Source organism: Catharus ustulatus, chromosome 5 (assembly GCF_009819885.2).
Source record: "Catharus ustulatus isolate bCatUst1 chromosome 5, bCatUst1.pri.v2, whole genome shotgun sequence".
NCBI classification, from domain to species: Eukaryota; Metazoa; Chordata; class Aves; order Passeriformes; family Turdidae; genus Catharus; species Catharus ustulatus.
In genome coordinates, this window is record NC_046225.1 from 58,337,164 (window position 1) to 58,353,527 (window position 16,364).

Consider the following 16,364-nt stretch of genomic DNA (forward strand, 5'->3'; position numbering starts at 1 on the left):
TAGACATTCAGAAAAAAGGAACTTATGGATATTACCAAAGAAAAGAATTTTAACTAAATATACAAGTTTATATCAATTTGGTGAGGTATCTGTTAATCTTAGACAATTGACTGCTTTGCAGTTGCTGTTTGTGGGTTGTTGTTTGGTGTAGGAGGGTTCCTTTTGGTGGCAGAAGTGCAGTTTTGGACCTAGAAGTCAAAACCAGCAACTTAATCCTATTCCATTCCAAATGCTGCAAGTCATGAAAACTGAACTGCAGACAGTAAGGGCATGTGCCAGGAGAAACAATCATCTCTTGAGGCAAATTTGTGTATTACACAACTAGGAGCAATTCATACATAGTCTGTAGCTCAAACTGAGATATTCTTAGATTATATTTAATCAGGTGTCGATACTGTGCTTTTTTTTTTTTTCAGTAACAAATGTATATATTCATGCAAATAATTTAAGCCTACTTTTTGTCTTTAAAATTAGAGTCCTGGAAAAATGTAATCCATGTCTAATATGGAAAAATGTTCAAACAGTCCACAGATTATTTATTATCTGAACAAAGTATGATAGGGACTTAGGGTAGGATCAGTTATCCTTTGGAATCTACTTGCCCGCTGCTTTTAGCTCTTGCCCCCATTTCATAGGTTTGCTTGGATCCAAACATCAGTTTAGTATTTCTTGAAACCCACCTTTAAAATTAATTATATGTGTAACACTTCTGCACAGCTTAATAGTTTTCCCTGTTTTGATGAGATAAAAAATAAGCTTTTCTCACAGTACCTAATAAACTCTGACTAGCCTTGGTATAGACAAGGTTATTAATGTAAAATATTTCTTAAATCATCACTCAAATAAACATGTTTAGTTCACTCACTACTATATGCATAGCTACATTTGCTTTTTGTCTAACAAGTGCTTTGGTTCAGGTGATAAATTAAGACATTGTTCTCTAATACAGTCTTGACAAACACAGTGATATTCTCATCTGCTGCATTTTTCATGAAGAAACTTAAATTGAAAGAATTTCTGTAACTGAAATATGGAAGGCAGATTGTTAGACTCTGTAAAAGGGGGGATATGCAATATAGTATCTAATTAAGAAAGTTAGAAACAAAGTCTTCAGGCTTTTTCATACCTTCCTTCATAATAATGTAAAGCAAACTTATTTTCAGAATTGTAATTAAATTTCACATGAAAAAACACCTGAATCACTGCAATGCAAAAAAAAAAAAACAACAAACCTACAAAAAAACACCCAAAGCAAAACACAAAATTTATTTTGGCCTTCTGTGGATCAATGAGAGAGTAGCTACAATCATTAATCAGATCTATAGAGGAAAGCAGATGCAGAGAGAAGCAAAGTGGGGGCAGTTTGTGTTATCTACAAAAAAATGGAGAAAGTAGAAAACCAGCTGTTAGGGCTGGTTGTCTCCCTGAAAAAAATGAATGTATTTGTGCAGTCATACTAGTGGCAGAAGCAGGCTTTGAAATACAAGTGTCGTGGGTATGGAGGAAAGGGGTATAAGCACACCCTGGTTTATGTTCAAAAATGCTTTGATGGTTTTATCATAGAATTAAGGGTTGGAAGGGACCTTAAACATAATCTAGTTTCAACTGCCCCTGCCGTGGGCAGGGACACCTCCCACTAGAACAGGCTGCTCAAGGTCACGTCCAACCTGGTCTTCAACACTGCCAGGGATGGAGCATCCACAGCTTCCCTGGGGAACCTGTTTCAGTATCTCACCACAATTAAAGAATTTCTTCCTAATATGTAACCTGAATTTCCCCTCTTCCAATTTGTGCCCCTTACTCCTTGTCTTCTCACTACAATTTCTGATAGAGTCCCTCTCTGACTTTGCTGTAAACCCCTTCAGATACTGGAAGGTGCTATGAAATCTACAATGAATATTCTGTATTTCTGCCTCATGTTCATTATTAAATGCAAACTATTGGCTTGGCATATGGTCTCATTTGCACCTTAATTTGGGCAGAGGCATCTCTTGTTAATTGTATCTCACCCATAATGAGAATACCTTAAATGCTAAGAATTTAACTTTGTGTAAGTTAAGAAATATTTCAAATGTTGGAAGAAACAATGACTTTGTATTATTCTTTCACTTTTACTTAGTTACGTTTTTGATAATTTCTGTGTTGCATTGTGCTGCTTGCTGAAGCTGTTGATATCTTGTCTTGCTGCCTTTTCACATCCCTGAGCAAAGTGAAGGATCATTTTGCATTGGTTTTATTGGGTCACAGTATCCAGTATCCAGGTCCTAGAGAGATTAGTAGCATAGATGTCTGTCAGAAGTACGGTACTCTCCTTGGAGTTCAAGATTAAAATATAAAACATGAAAAAAGCATCTCATTTAAATGAACACACTGATTTTTTAATCCCTGCTTTCAAAAAGGGGAACCTGTTGTGTTGTAGAAGTTTGGTTTTAGTTTAAGTGAGGTTTATATACCTTTGTTTCCCACATTGAATATGTACATTTGGGGAGATGTAGGAGGAGATTACATGGTGGTATCTGTGAATCCAGATGTACAATTTATTTTATATAGAAGAATCAAGTTTCGTAAACTATTAAATTAGTAAGATTGTAAGTATGACAAGCCAATCAGCATCACAGCTGAAACTTGCCCCCATGTAAGCAGGCAGGGAATGGCAATCCTTGGCTAGAGGTGAGGAAAACTCCACCTGCCTGCTCCCCTCAGCTGGCCACTTCTGAAAAGCACTCACAGAGCTCATAGCAGCTTTTCTGCTGGATGAGGTTGTGGCTCCCCCATGCATTGTAGACAAAATACGGAATTGTGGAGGATGACTCTAGAGAGCTGAAAGACAGAAACTAAAAGGTCAGTGCAGAAATGGGCTTGTTGACATTCTCAAAGCATGACTCACAGCCATTACATGTCTGATGTGACTATCTTAAAAAAGCCAAACAACCTTTAATCACCTGTAATCCCAAAGTATACAATATGAGTATACAAATTAATGCTTAGCTGAATATGGCATTTTCTTGTTTAGTCAGTAGAATTGTACTTACAGATCTTATATTCTTTAAGTTTAGTAATGAAATAGGTGAGGCAAGATTAAAGATGCTAATGCAATAAAACTGAGGGGAAAATTTTAGTTTCTATTAGATGATGATTCTTGAAATTTTGCGTTTGATACTTAATTGCTGCATGTAGTAAGTTTGGTATACCTCTTTGAGTGGGACATCACTGAATAGCTTCAAATCCAGAAATTGTGTGAATGAAAGAAAATGCTAAATGTTAGCATAAATTAATTTTTAGAACTTGATTTTAGAGATTGTTTCAGAGACATGCTGTTCATAAAATTACTAAACAGATAGTATATTTTTTCTCTTTCATATAAATGTTTTATCTTCTAAGTGTAAATTTCAGCTTTCACCTAGAGGAGAAGGATTTCAGCTCACTTGGGAAACCTAAAGAGCCTTCTGTATGAATCACTATGTAATTCTTGATAGGATGAACTCTTTCTTATAATGCATACCTGGTATTTTCACTTTATCTGTTTAAAATTTTATTTGCTGTCTATGATTATTCTGTTTCAGCATCAAATATTCCTCCGGCAGCCTTTTTCCCAATTCATTGCCAGCTACAAATTAACACAAGTTGTCTTCTGCCCTCCCCAAAAGCCTTTTACATTGTGACACTCGAGCAGCTTTCTGAATTGTTTGCAGCGTTTTCCCTTTAGTTCACAAATGAGTAAGTTGTTCCTATAAGGCAGAACCCAAATCTGAACAGCAAAGATCTGCACTACACAGGGTCTGTTTCATCTTTTAGCTGATGGTGTTTGTATTGAATGCAACTGGTGAAATAGAAACATGTAGAAAGGACAGCTTCCTTCCTAGGGAAGGAGGCATCCTCATAACATCTGGAGCTGCTGAGCAGCTTAAAGATGCTCAGCAGATATTTAAAAATAAGTACTTGGATGTAGTGTGCATGTAATCATTAAGAGGCTTATCTCTAAAGGTGCCAGACATGCAACTTTGACAGGCACTTCCAGGAGCTGTGAGACATGAACTTGTCAATTCTGTTGACACGTAGCACTTAACTGGATCAGGCCACAGTTTAATCTTCAGCCTTTATGGGCTGAAGCTATACTACTATTATAAATTTCAAGTAAAACTGTACTTGAGTTTAATCATGGCTTGGTAGCTACAAGGCATGTAATGTTTGCAGGGAAGATTTTGATACGAAGTAGAAGAGGATAGTTGAAAGGACACTTTCATTAAATACAGTTGCAGATGTAAAAATATCTTCTTAGGCCAGTACAGTCTCAAGATTTGATAAACAAAAATGAATGCAATCACCAGTACTTTGCTCCTTCCACATATGGGTGATGAACAATCCAAAGGATTGCCCTAAAGTGCTGCCATTTTGAAGTGACATACACAACTGAGCAGTACCTCTCAGCTGAAAGATGACCTGGATATGGGAAAAGTCATCAGTAAATGGACACATCCCTGATGATGACATACATTATCCTGTCCTGTAAAGTAATGTCATCTGGTTATCCCATAGCTGCAGTTTTATCTGAACCTTGTGGACAACACAAGTGAACTTTGAAAAAAAAACTTGTAAACAAGAGTTAGAACAGTTGCATGATACTGATTTCCAAGAAATGCATCTTTCTATGTAAAATGCAGGCAGCTGCACAATGAAAACAGTATGTAGAGTAGTGTCAATGTTCCCTCTAGTCCATGGCTCAGCTTTCCTGTCACCTTCAGCAGCCATCTTTTTGATAAAACTGGTTTATACTTAGAGATTTTTCTCATCTTTCTTTTATGTAAGTTAGCTGCCTGGTAAGTTTAGTTAGTTAAAGATACCAGCTCAGCTGATGTGATTCTTCTTGCCTGTTACATTTGTCACCTTATATTTAGTGTTCCTTGATTCAAAGACAGGAATAAAAGCCGTTTAAGTCTTGGTTATTAGTAAGATTGAATCAGTAAGAAGTCCTAAGTATCCTCATGTATAAAGGAAAGCTTGGGGGACAAGATCAAAATGTTAATACTGCGTAATTGGTTAAAATGGCTTCACTGTGGTAAAGATCAGGAGATGAAGCTGCTCTGAGGTGCCCTAGAAGTGCCCAGTGTCTAGACATGGTGATAATGCTGGAGTTTAATTGCTGACATCTGACTGTTTTAATCCTGCCCCTACCAGCCTCTTCTTGAAGCTTTTGTCTGCAAACATGCAGGCAGACCCAGGAGTGTCACAAAGAAATTACTTGGAATAAGGTTTCGTGCCAGAAATACCACAGCACTTAATGGCCAAAGCCATCCAAGGGACAATCTGTGTTCCCTAAACACTGTGTTTCAGAACAATGTAATTACCACCATCCTAGGATTAGGGTAAAATTACTTCTCCCCTGCTGTTGAACAGCTTATGTGCAACTTAAATTTGCCTATTTGGAGGTTTTCTTCTCTTCCCACCCCCATGAAGTTAACAGGTAACAGCTGTTAACTCAGCAAGTTGGTAGCTCAGCTTGTCAAACACATATGTCGTGTATCTTTCCTAATAGGAAATTTTATGATTTCTCAATATACATCCTTTTCCCCTAATGAGCAAAACCCAAGAAGCCCATCCCAAGTCCCCTGCACACTCTTCCCCCTTCCCCCTGGAATACTGACTTCTGCTGCAAGGTGGCTTTAACTGGGAAGTATTTTATAAAGCTTTATGCAATACTATTGAAATTAAAGCATAGATGATAAATTTCTGCAAGGCCACAGTATTTCTTCTGTGAGACAACAGTAAAGATGATGGGCTGTATGGTAGCATGGTATCATTATGAGTCTAAACTAGAAATGTGAGAGATTGTCTGAAGCTGTTTCTAAGCCCTGCTATATTATTCCTGTTACTTTGCCTAGGTGTTTCTGCTTTTTAACAAGTATCACCTTAGCCTTGTCTTCTTAAGTGTATATTAAATCATCATTCTTAAGGCACAGAAGAATGCCTAGAGAAAACAAAAGCCCAACCCTTTTATTAATAAAAGTACATGACAGAAATTCTAAATATATGCCTACTTGCCAACATAACTCTAAAATAGACTGTTTGTATAGCTCTATTAAAGAAAAAAAAAAATTAAGCCAGAAACCACCTTAAGGAAATTGGTTCTTCTTTTCAAACTGTGCCTGCTGAAAAGATTCAAGTTACTGTTACGGTGTGTGTTTGCATAAGGGCAATTTATTACAGAATAGATGTCCAGAACTACAAAGTTGTAGAGGGTGCTTCTTAATGCTCACATCTTGCCTCCTGTGCTCTACCACTTCCATTGCATGTTCTGTACAGCTGAAGTTAAAGTCAGGGTGCTGTCAGGCAGGCATTTTGAAGGGGAGCTGCTGATTCCACGTGCCTTGTGATAATGAGATCCCAATTCCTTGTTTCCCAGATGTGGAATCTCAGTGATCCAATGCCTCACATTAGTCACAATCAAATCCAGCCTTGGTAGTCAAGAGTTGCCTGCTAACCGTAAGGTTTTGCTCACCTAGAATAGCATGCAAAAAATTCAGCAGGAAGAAAATTCATGCTCCTTTCCATACAATGAGCATAAGATGCAGAGTACAGTATTCCATCTGTCTCAGCTCTTCTATGTTCCTCCAGAAACAGAAGCTCCAGTGGCTTCGTACTTTCAAAGAGTAAAGAACTGAAACAAGAGTACTGGGAAATGTTTAGTTCTCTATGTACAGCCTTTGTTTTAACTTGCTAATAAAAAAAAAAAATCCAGTCTTTAATAATGCAAAGATTCCCTTCTTCATTTCAAGGACAAAGTTAAAGTTGGTATGCTTCAAGTTACAAGTTGTGTGACATTTCCTTTGTTCAGGCTTAAATAATGCTTATGCTTTTCAGCAGCATTACAACCAAATCTATTTGATAAGGGGGAGAGAAAAATTTCCTAGAACTGTGCTCCACTGATTAATGCAAAAAAGAGCATGAAGCAAAGAAACATAAAAGGACAGATGAAGTAGGAATGGAAGAAGAATATGTGAAAAAGAATGTGATTTATAGAAAGATTTTGCATTTATGACAGGGCTCTGTGGTTAATAGAACCAGATGCCACTGCCCGCTGCTGCTTCTGCCTCCTAGTCCTCCCTCCTAAGGGCCATGGCTGCAGAAATAACTTCAAGGGCCTGAAAGATCCCAGGAAGATTTGAGAAGAAAGAATAGAAGAGAAAATGTATTAAGAAAAAGTTATAAATACATTGTTATGTTGCTGGCAACATGCCACTTGTATCAGACATGGGCAAAATAAATGATTGGAAACTCATCACAAACATATGGACAGGAAATAAAAACTATAAATTAATTATATGAAGTAACAATGTGAGTAGTAACAGAATGGTATGGAGGCAGTGCAAACCTTTCAGTTTTAGTCATGGAGAGAGCCTTGCCATAGATTTCAACAGGGAGTAGCCTTTCAAAGTTGCCTGCAGTCACTTTAAAATGGAAAAAGTTCCCAAATGTGAGCACACTCAAAACCATCTCCAGAAATGAGAGCCTACTTCAATAATAGAGGTGGCAGAGAAAACAAAGAGTGGAGTGCAGCTGTGATTAGAAACAAAAGGGAGAAAACTGGCAAGTTATACTGCATCTTTTTATTATTTTTACTTTTAATAGTGTGATTTCAAAGTAATTGTTTTCTGGTCCTCATATTGTTACTACCTCTGCAAAATCCTGCAAGCTCTGCAAAATCCTCTGCTACCAACCCCTGCAGACCTACTCTGAACCTGATGCAATAAAAGAAAAAGTTCAGAAAAACCTCAGTGACCTCCCTACCCAAGCTCCCAAAGTCTTAGCTTTTGGGTTCTTACAGAAATCCTCTTAGAACAGCAATGTACACGTATTCCCAAATCAATAATTGTATTATGTTTTATGTAATCTATTCAATTACTTTGATGTTTTCACTTATCTCCTATGAAGTAAGTGAACAATAAACCCCAAATATTTTAAAGGTCTAGTTATGAAAACAGCCTTGCTTGCTCAGCCCTGCCCAAGATAATAATTGCATTAAGGAACTTGATTTATGGTGACATCTGTATCTTGCATGTGCATCTTCTCTTAAGAATTGAGCCAGAGAATTAAATAAAGTGACCCATAATCAATAAAAATCAGCATTCCCTAAAATGTATGAAAACACTGCAGTCAAAGCTGCAAGGAAAGAGATAACAGCTGGCCTTGGTATTAAAGCTTAACTTTGCTTCCAATGTTAATACCAGCAAAAAGCAGAATAACCCCTCATATGCTATTCTTGTATTATCAGATTAACAAAAATCAAAGCTTTCCCTCAAAATCACAGTGTGCATAACCTGTATTTTTGGTATGCTGCACCTGTATTAAGGAGCTATTCTAACATTCCCTCTATCATGTGGTAAGTTTAATCAAAGAACTGCAAGCTCTAATGTTCGCTCAGAAAAACATTTTGACTCATGATTAAATAGATTTCTAAGGTGCAGCAGAAGTTAATGCCCAAAGTGATCTTTCTGAAGAGTTTATGTGCCAGTTTATTGTAAGTTGTAAATTGCTTCTGGAGATGAAAGACTTTCTTTTATGTTATTAACTGTAACATAATGGCACTGATTCTGTAATAATTTCAAAGCTAGGGACAGGAATATTATGCCAGTCTCAGTGAAACCCAGCACCCCTGAAGGAGTACGGTAGTCAAATATTCACCTTTCAATCTCACAAGAGATGCAACCATAACAAAACTCTTGTCATAAAATACATGCCATAAAAAATTTGTTCTTCTGGACTTTTCCTGGTTATTTTTGCACATTCTTTAAGACTCTGTCTAAAATGGTGAAATGGTCATAAGGGTATCAAAAAACACCTGAAAATTAAAACTTCCCTTAGACAATCCCAGGAAACAATGGAATTTAACCTATATACACACATCTTGTATGAGCTAGAAGAGTAAATTTGAGTTTTATTTAAGAGTGTCCTATGTTTTGAGTTTCCTGCCAATTTCATGGGGTTATTTACTGGTGAAGGCACCAGCTGAGCCAAGTAAAGCCATCTTGAAGCCTAGTCAGACAATTACTGCAACTTTTACCACAAAAACTTCTTTCAAGATACAAGAAATATATTGTCAACTGATGTCAAATCACCTGAAGCATGAAGCCAGACATTTCAAGTATTTATCACATGAATAATATGTAACAACAGTTTTGCAACAATTGCTCATTTATGCCAAAATTACGTATGTGTTTACCATGCCCTTGTCAGATAAGACATGACCAAGTCGTACATGTGATAGACTCCAGTGTTCTCCAGGTCTGGCAGTACTAGTGAAAACATATTCAGGAGGCTTTAAAAGCCACCAAAACTTAAGACAAAAAATAAGCAGTGAAGCACAGAGCTAAGAGCAAAAATAAACTAGGCATCTATATCAAGGAAACATTGCTGGTTTTGTTGTTAGCCAAACAGAATCTTTATTTGGGCTGAAAATAAAGAACAGAAATTTGGGTCCAGACTAACAAAATCCTGTGTTTGTTGATTTCAGAACTGAACCCAAATTCTCTGGGTAATTCTACTCGTTCTATAGTTTTTGCATATTTCTTAGGATTTGTTGCAAGTTAAAAGAGGAGTTGTATGCATGCAAGTATGTGTGTGGGTGTGTGTACAAAATGTATCAGCTTCACCCTCTTTCAAATATCCCCTGGTAGGTAATTAAAGAATGTAAAATTTCCTATGGATATTTTCAGAAGATCCCAGATGATTTATGAGCTAATAAATTACTTCCACAATGATCATAGAGATCTTTGCTTCTGAATCAAAATGCACACTGTAAAATCCCATCTTGCATTCTTGTATTTTGTTTTTTTTTAAGAAGTCATCTAAGTGTTGTTTGCTACTGCTGGTTTTTTTGTTTGTTTGTTTGTTTATAAAATAAAATTTAATATGTTGGCATATGTCCATTTTTTCCCCAGAAGATGGCTCTGAAGGCTATATTGCAAGGTGCACTTTTTCTATACTGCAGCATAAAATCCTTTCATGTGTGATATATTACAGGCAGCTGAGCTAGAGGAATATGCAGCCAATATGCAAATATTTCCTAGATAACAGTTCTTTGTTTTGTCCCAGTAGCCTTACCGCAAAAACCACTGTCAGTGAATCTTTGCATGATGAGTGGGTAACCTGTGGCAAGGGCAGCTCTGCTCTCCCCAGAATCACTGCCTGAGCTTGTCTTCCCCTCTCTGTAGTGTGGTATGAGGAGGAGTTCTCTCTCCCAAGTCGGCACTAATCCTTGAAAACACTGTAAGGCCTCATATTAATCTTGATGAGAGAAGGGCTGCCAGCCAAAATTTGATTCGTTGTTTAATTAAAATATTTTTATACCTCTCACCCATAAGCAATTAGCAAAATGTAAATCCTATTACTTGGCTAAGCAAAAGCAGCAGTGAGGAGAGGAACAATGTACTTTGGCAAACCAGAATTTTCTCTACCTCCAGCCCATGCCCAAGAAGATGAAAATATGATCATGCTCTATTGTCTCAAATTGAATTGCCCCAAGAAAAGAGCTGGCACTGAGCAAGCTGAACCAAAATAATAGGTCAGAGAATACATGAATTAAAATAAAACAGCCACTGTTAAAACTTTTCCTTAATTTTTTTTTTTTTTTGTTACTTTAATTTTCCTAACAACAAGGACAATTCTAGGATTTTTATCAACACAAAAATTGTTTTGAAAGAAACTGTGGTGAATTCATTTATTAGAACTGCTGCAGGTTTGTGTTGCAAAAGTCGGGGTGGAAATGGTTTGCATTATAGATGTATGTACAAATTTGTACCTCACATATAATAATAATAATAATAATAATAATAATAATAATAGTCACTTTTGCATCTAGGTGAATGATGAGGCTATTCTCCAAGAAAATTAATATCATTCTCCTTTTGTTTGAAAAAGGAGTTCTTAAGAACTCACCATAGACAAGCTGACCAACAAGATATAGCTCTAAACCCTCTTTGTTATCTGTAAGTCCCTTGGCAATGGATTATTGGTTGCCTGAGAAGGTTCAACAGGCTGGCACAGAGCTAGATATGCCTTCAGGGATTTCCCTCTTGTCATTGCAATGACCATGTTACAGGGGTGCCTCTTCCTGGGCAGTTCATGTCCCATTCAGGATAACTCAAGATCTCTTTGATGGCTTCTGGAGCAGAGCACTTGATACTCTGCACTGCATGTAATGATCCTATAGCACCCTGGAGGCAGCACCAGAACAGAAAATTTAATATTTGCCTCAGTGATCCTTAAAAACATTCTTAAAAACATTACTTTACTTTGCAGCCTGGGTTATTAATACTACTGTTTCTGAGGACTATTAAAGAAAATAGATGCATTGCAGGCAATTTCATTTTTTCCTTGTTTCAAAGTTTCAAAACCCATAAAACTCAGATTAACTTCAAATCCAGTCTCTGGAATGTTAGCCAAAAGAGTTCTTAGAAAGAATTTGAATTGCATATTAATTAAAATATGAAAATTGAATTTGGTATGTGGTTTATTGCTGAAAGTCATCTTCATGACCCTTTCAAAACACTGTAAGTGTAATGATGAATCATGTCTAAATGCACAGAATGAACACTTAAACAGAGTATTTTTGAATCTCTCATACTTATACATAATTTTAACTACTTTGCTATAAAAATAATATTGGATTTGCTTTATAAAGCCAGATGGATATATAATCTCTCATTTTAATTACTGGAACACGAAGAAGTCTGGAAAACAAATGGAAACACATGAAATAGCACTGTTCTCATAAAACTGGACAAGGCTATAAAAATGACTATACCAAGTAGTTTTATAGACTTTTTTTTCAATGTCAAAAAATAAAAAGATACTTTTATGAAAGGGCCAAACTGTAAATGATAACCTATGAAGAAGAAAAGTAGATCAAATGAGTTCTGTCCACTAGAATTTGACTCAGAACACGGCTGCTTTAAGGATAGCAGTTTGAAGATGCAGCACAGGGTGTTACTCTTATGGGGCACAAAATCCACATCACAAAATGATGGGATATAGTGGACAGACTTCTGAGGTAGTTTAAGCTACAGTGCTATATACACATAATATGTTCTGGGCAGTACTGTTCAGAGATGCTGTCTGGGACAACACAGCAGGACTACATCAGATGATGCTGAGCTTGACTTGGCAAGTTCTGACTCTCAGCAAGCCCCAGCAGTGCCAGCTCAGCGCTGTTTTACCAGCACTGCCAGTGCTCCACCCTGCAGCAATGCCCCACTCAATGCCACACTCTTCCACTTTGGCAGGCACTTCTCAAGGCTGACACTAAAGAGTGAGTTAATAAGTTTAGGAGCTAACTTAAAGATTTCTAGATGATTTACTGTGCTATCTCAATTAATGCTGACTTTAAAATGGGTGACAAAGGATCAGCTGGAGGTTGCCAGGTCCCAGCAGGTGCAAAAAGTGTTTGCAACCAATGGAACCACAGAATTTCAGTTGTGGATATGGTAAAATGCCTCTGTCTTTCTACCTTTCCTGCTAAAGGTGCCTGACAAGCCTGGAGAAGGGCCATAATGCATCTAACTGAGCATGCTGCTTGCAATTAGCAGGTAGCATCAGGGAAAGCACTCTCCCTTTCTGGAGGTGTGGAAGATGTTGGGAGGAGATGGCCTGTGGATATTCCATAGGCTTTCATAGCAAGGAAATTTCATGCTAGCATCCAAAGCAAGTTTTCGCTTGAGAGAGATAAAGAAATTCAGTTTTCATACTCTCTGCCTATTAAATTCCTCTTATAATTTTCTATATCATAAACCTCCCTTCTTTTTTAGAAAAGCAGAAGGCAAAAAGATCCATTTGGGACACAATTTAAATTTAAATGAATACAAAATCACAAGAAGAAAAGATGATCACAGCAAAGGTATTGGCTAGCAATGGAGAGGGGGAAAGGAATCACAAATTGTCACTTTAGTCAAAGCATTTGGGCTGAGGTTCACTGAAGCAGATGTGCCACTGGCTGTCAGACCTGAAACTGCAGAGCTGCAGAGAGCAGCCCCAGAACCCAGTGACTGCTCTTGCTGTTCCACTGAGCCTCTAAACCAGGTCACAAGCATTTTCCTGTTTGTCTCAGAGGATGTTGGCTTTAAATTATTCTCTGCAATGATTTCAACTTTGTTCTCACAGCTATAGTAATATATTCCATTCTCATATTCAGCGCATTTTTCCTCTGTCTTTTCCTAGACCTAACTTCAGTGTGCTGAGTTCTCTAAGTTTAAACTTTCAAGATACACTTCTAGACACAAAAGATTTTTCAGTACCAAAATCTCTTTCTCAAAATTTAAGCATTAGACAATCAGGCTTCTAAGCCAAATTCTGTCATACAACTCACTTCAATGCTTCTCCTTAAGTCAATTTTGATTAATTCAGAGACTTGTCATGATGATGAACCACTGAGTAATAGTTAAATCTGCAGTCTCCAGATGTTATTTTCAGAAAAAAAAAAAAAAGTAGAAACTATAATGTCAAAAATACCAAAAAAGATCTGAAATGATTACTTGTTCTCTTCATTACTTTCACAAGACTCCTACACAATAAATTCTTGGTATGTGTGAAGAAGTCCTCTTTAGCATATGTCATTCAGTAGCCTTTAAGAATCACCTGATAATCAGAAAATGCAGAAATTGAAAGGTAATGCTCTCTATTTTAACACAGCAAACTAACAGTCTGACTTATGATGGGATTGACAGAAGCTGCCATGCCCAGGGGAATGAGAGAGGACCAGACCAGCCCCCCTGGCCACAATTAATCACTGAGGAACAGTAACAGCAGTAATGGAGTGCTGCTGCTCCTAGCCCAATGAATCCTGCAGGAAGTGTGAAGATATCCTTCCACTGCCAATCCCTGCAGAGTCAGTACAGAGGATGAATGGCCAGTGGAAAACAGTCACAAAAAAATGCAAGCAAACCAGAAGCTGAAACCAAAGAGAGAAGTAGCACCAGGCACTTTCAGTTTGCAATGTGGGGAAGTTTGTGACAGTCACCAACACCTGAGCCAACACTTGGGGCACTTGAAAGCATTGAAAAGCATTTGAAATTTTGATATACATGTGTTTCTAATATTTTCAACACAGGCAATTTAGTGTTTGGGAAACTTGTACATGATTAATACGAAACTAAATTTACTAAAATTAAGTAATTTCACGATTATAAGCCGCACCATTTTGACTAAAATTTTGGTCCAAACACAGAAGTGTGGGTTAAAATCAGGTGCGGCTTATATATGGACAAAGAATGAAAACTTACTGTTTTAGTTTGGAGGACAGGTGTCTGCTGAGAAAGGCAGGAACTTCTCTTTGAAATGGAGAATGCAAACCCCCTCCCTCCAAATTATTATAATTTTGAAATCAAGGGGCTTTCAGGCAAAGATATGGGAATTAGGAATAACAGTTCTTTACTAGGGAAATTAAAATAGAAATACAGTACTACAAAGAAACAAACTGCAAACCCTGACAAAGTCAGAGTACAACCTGACACCCTGTCAGGCAGGGTGTTGGTAGCAGTCCCATTAAATGGTGGCTGCATCCTCCTGCAGTGACAGATGTGGCTCAGTTGGAGCAGTGCTCCTGTACAAGGTGCAGTTTCCCTCCGGAGGTCCAGTGGTGATGTGGTGAAATCCTGTTTTCCTCTGGAGTCCAGTGGAGAAAGGGGCTACCTAAGTGTCCCAAAACCTCTGTTTTTATTTTGGTAAGAAATGTTGGGCTCTTCCCCCTGGCTGGAGCAACTTCCAATGGGATGCAGTAATTTTATCAGTCCTACAGTGGGACTCAATGGGCCATTAGCAGAAAATGACTCTGGAGGAAGGATGGATTGTGAAAAGATAAAGAACAATGCCCTGCCTGGTTTCAATGGATGGCCCATTAGCAGAATATCTGCCGTTGAGATAAGGATCACTGCCCCCACCCTCAACAGATGGTGATAGAATAGATACCTTTTATCACACTCTGTATTGTAACCCAAGACAGTTGCCAACATCCGGACATGCGTCTTATAATCAGGTGCGGCTTATAATTGTGAAATTGCTGTAATTGAGTAGGTTTTTGGAACAGAGAGGAATGATAAGAAAGGGGAATGTCGTGAACCATGCTGATACACTTTGGTAAATGTGAATGATATTGTTTCCCTTTATCAAAAACCATATCATTTGTTTTCATATTTACAGACATTTAGAAACACAGGCTGAATAAAATCAGACTAAGAGCTGTAGAGCACCAAAAGAAGAATTTAAATCACTAATGGATTAGCTAGACAGGACTATTTTTCTGCTCAGAGAAAAGTTCTACTTTTTTTTTTCCAGCTGGCCATCTGACCTTTGAAAATTCATCTTGATGAATTGCATAGAAGTATATTAACTTCATCTCTGATAAACAAGCTAGAGTCTCAATGCATTTTTTGCTAAGTAACTCTCTGAAATGAAGTGAACTGACAAAGGCTGTGCCTTGGTCCCCACTCTTATAAACCCTTATGGTAAATATTTATTTACTCAATCAATTTCATTTTCTTTGTGACTATGAGAGAGTATGAGCACTATTAATAATTCCTGAAGTTAATTCTGTTCAGAACATCTTTGTTCCTGCAAAGAATAAACTTGGTAGTCATATACAAGGGGATGTGTCCCAAAGGCTTTATACCTCTGGTACTGAAAATTCAGATTAAAATAAAATCTTTTCAAATAAAATAGCTTGGGATTATGCATGATAAAAGAGGATTCTATTTATTGATAAGACTTATGCAAGAGCAAGTCCTCAAGTTATTAGGAAATCAGGAGGTTGCCTTGTGGCTGATCTGTTCTCTTAAGTTCACCAGCCCTTGTCCCCCTCCTCAGTCCATATAAGTATCTGAAGCATTTGGTACATATATGGTCTCACTCCTTCTGCTTTTCTGATCCTCTTCTTTCCAGCTACTGCTTCAATAACAATACTGCAATATTTAAAAGTTTCTGGAATTCCTTGCTATTGTACAGTCCATATTCATAAAAATCAGTAGGTGATTTTGTGCTGGGATGTCAAATACTGTGTGTTCTCAGAACATGCATAATATTTACAGAGAAGACGCATTACACACAGAAAACAGTTCTGGCTGTTGTATTTTGGACAGAAGCAGCAATGTCCTCAGTAACAGCAGAGTGTAAGGAAGCAGGAATGCTGTGTTCAGTCCCTACCTTCAGGCTGAGGAGCTCAAATCCACACCAATTGGCAGGGGAAAGCTTCTGTACTCAGAGAAGGAACCATCCCTCTCTGTGTCTGAAGAGAAAGGAACCCAACATCAACCAAGCACAAGAAAGCAGAGGAGCAGATACACAAGCGAGTGCAGTAGGAGTACAGTAATTTCATGACTATA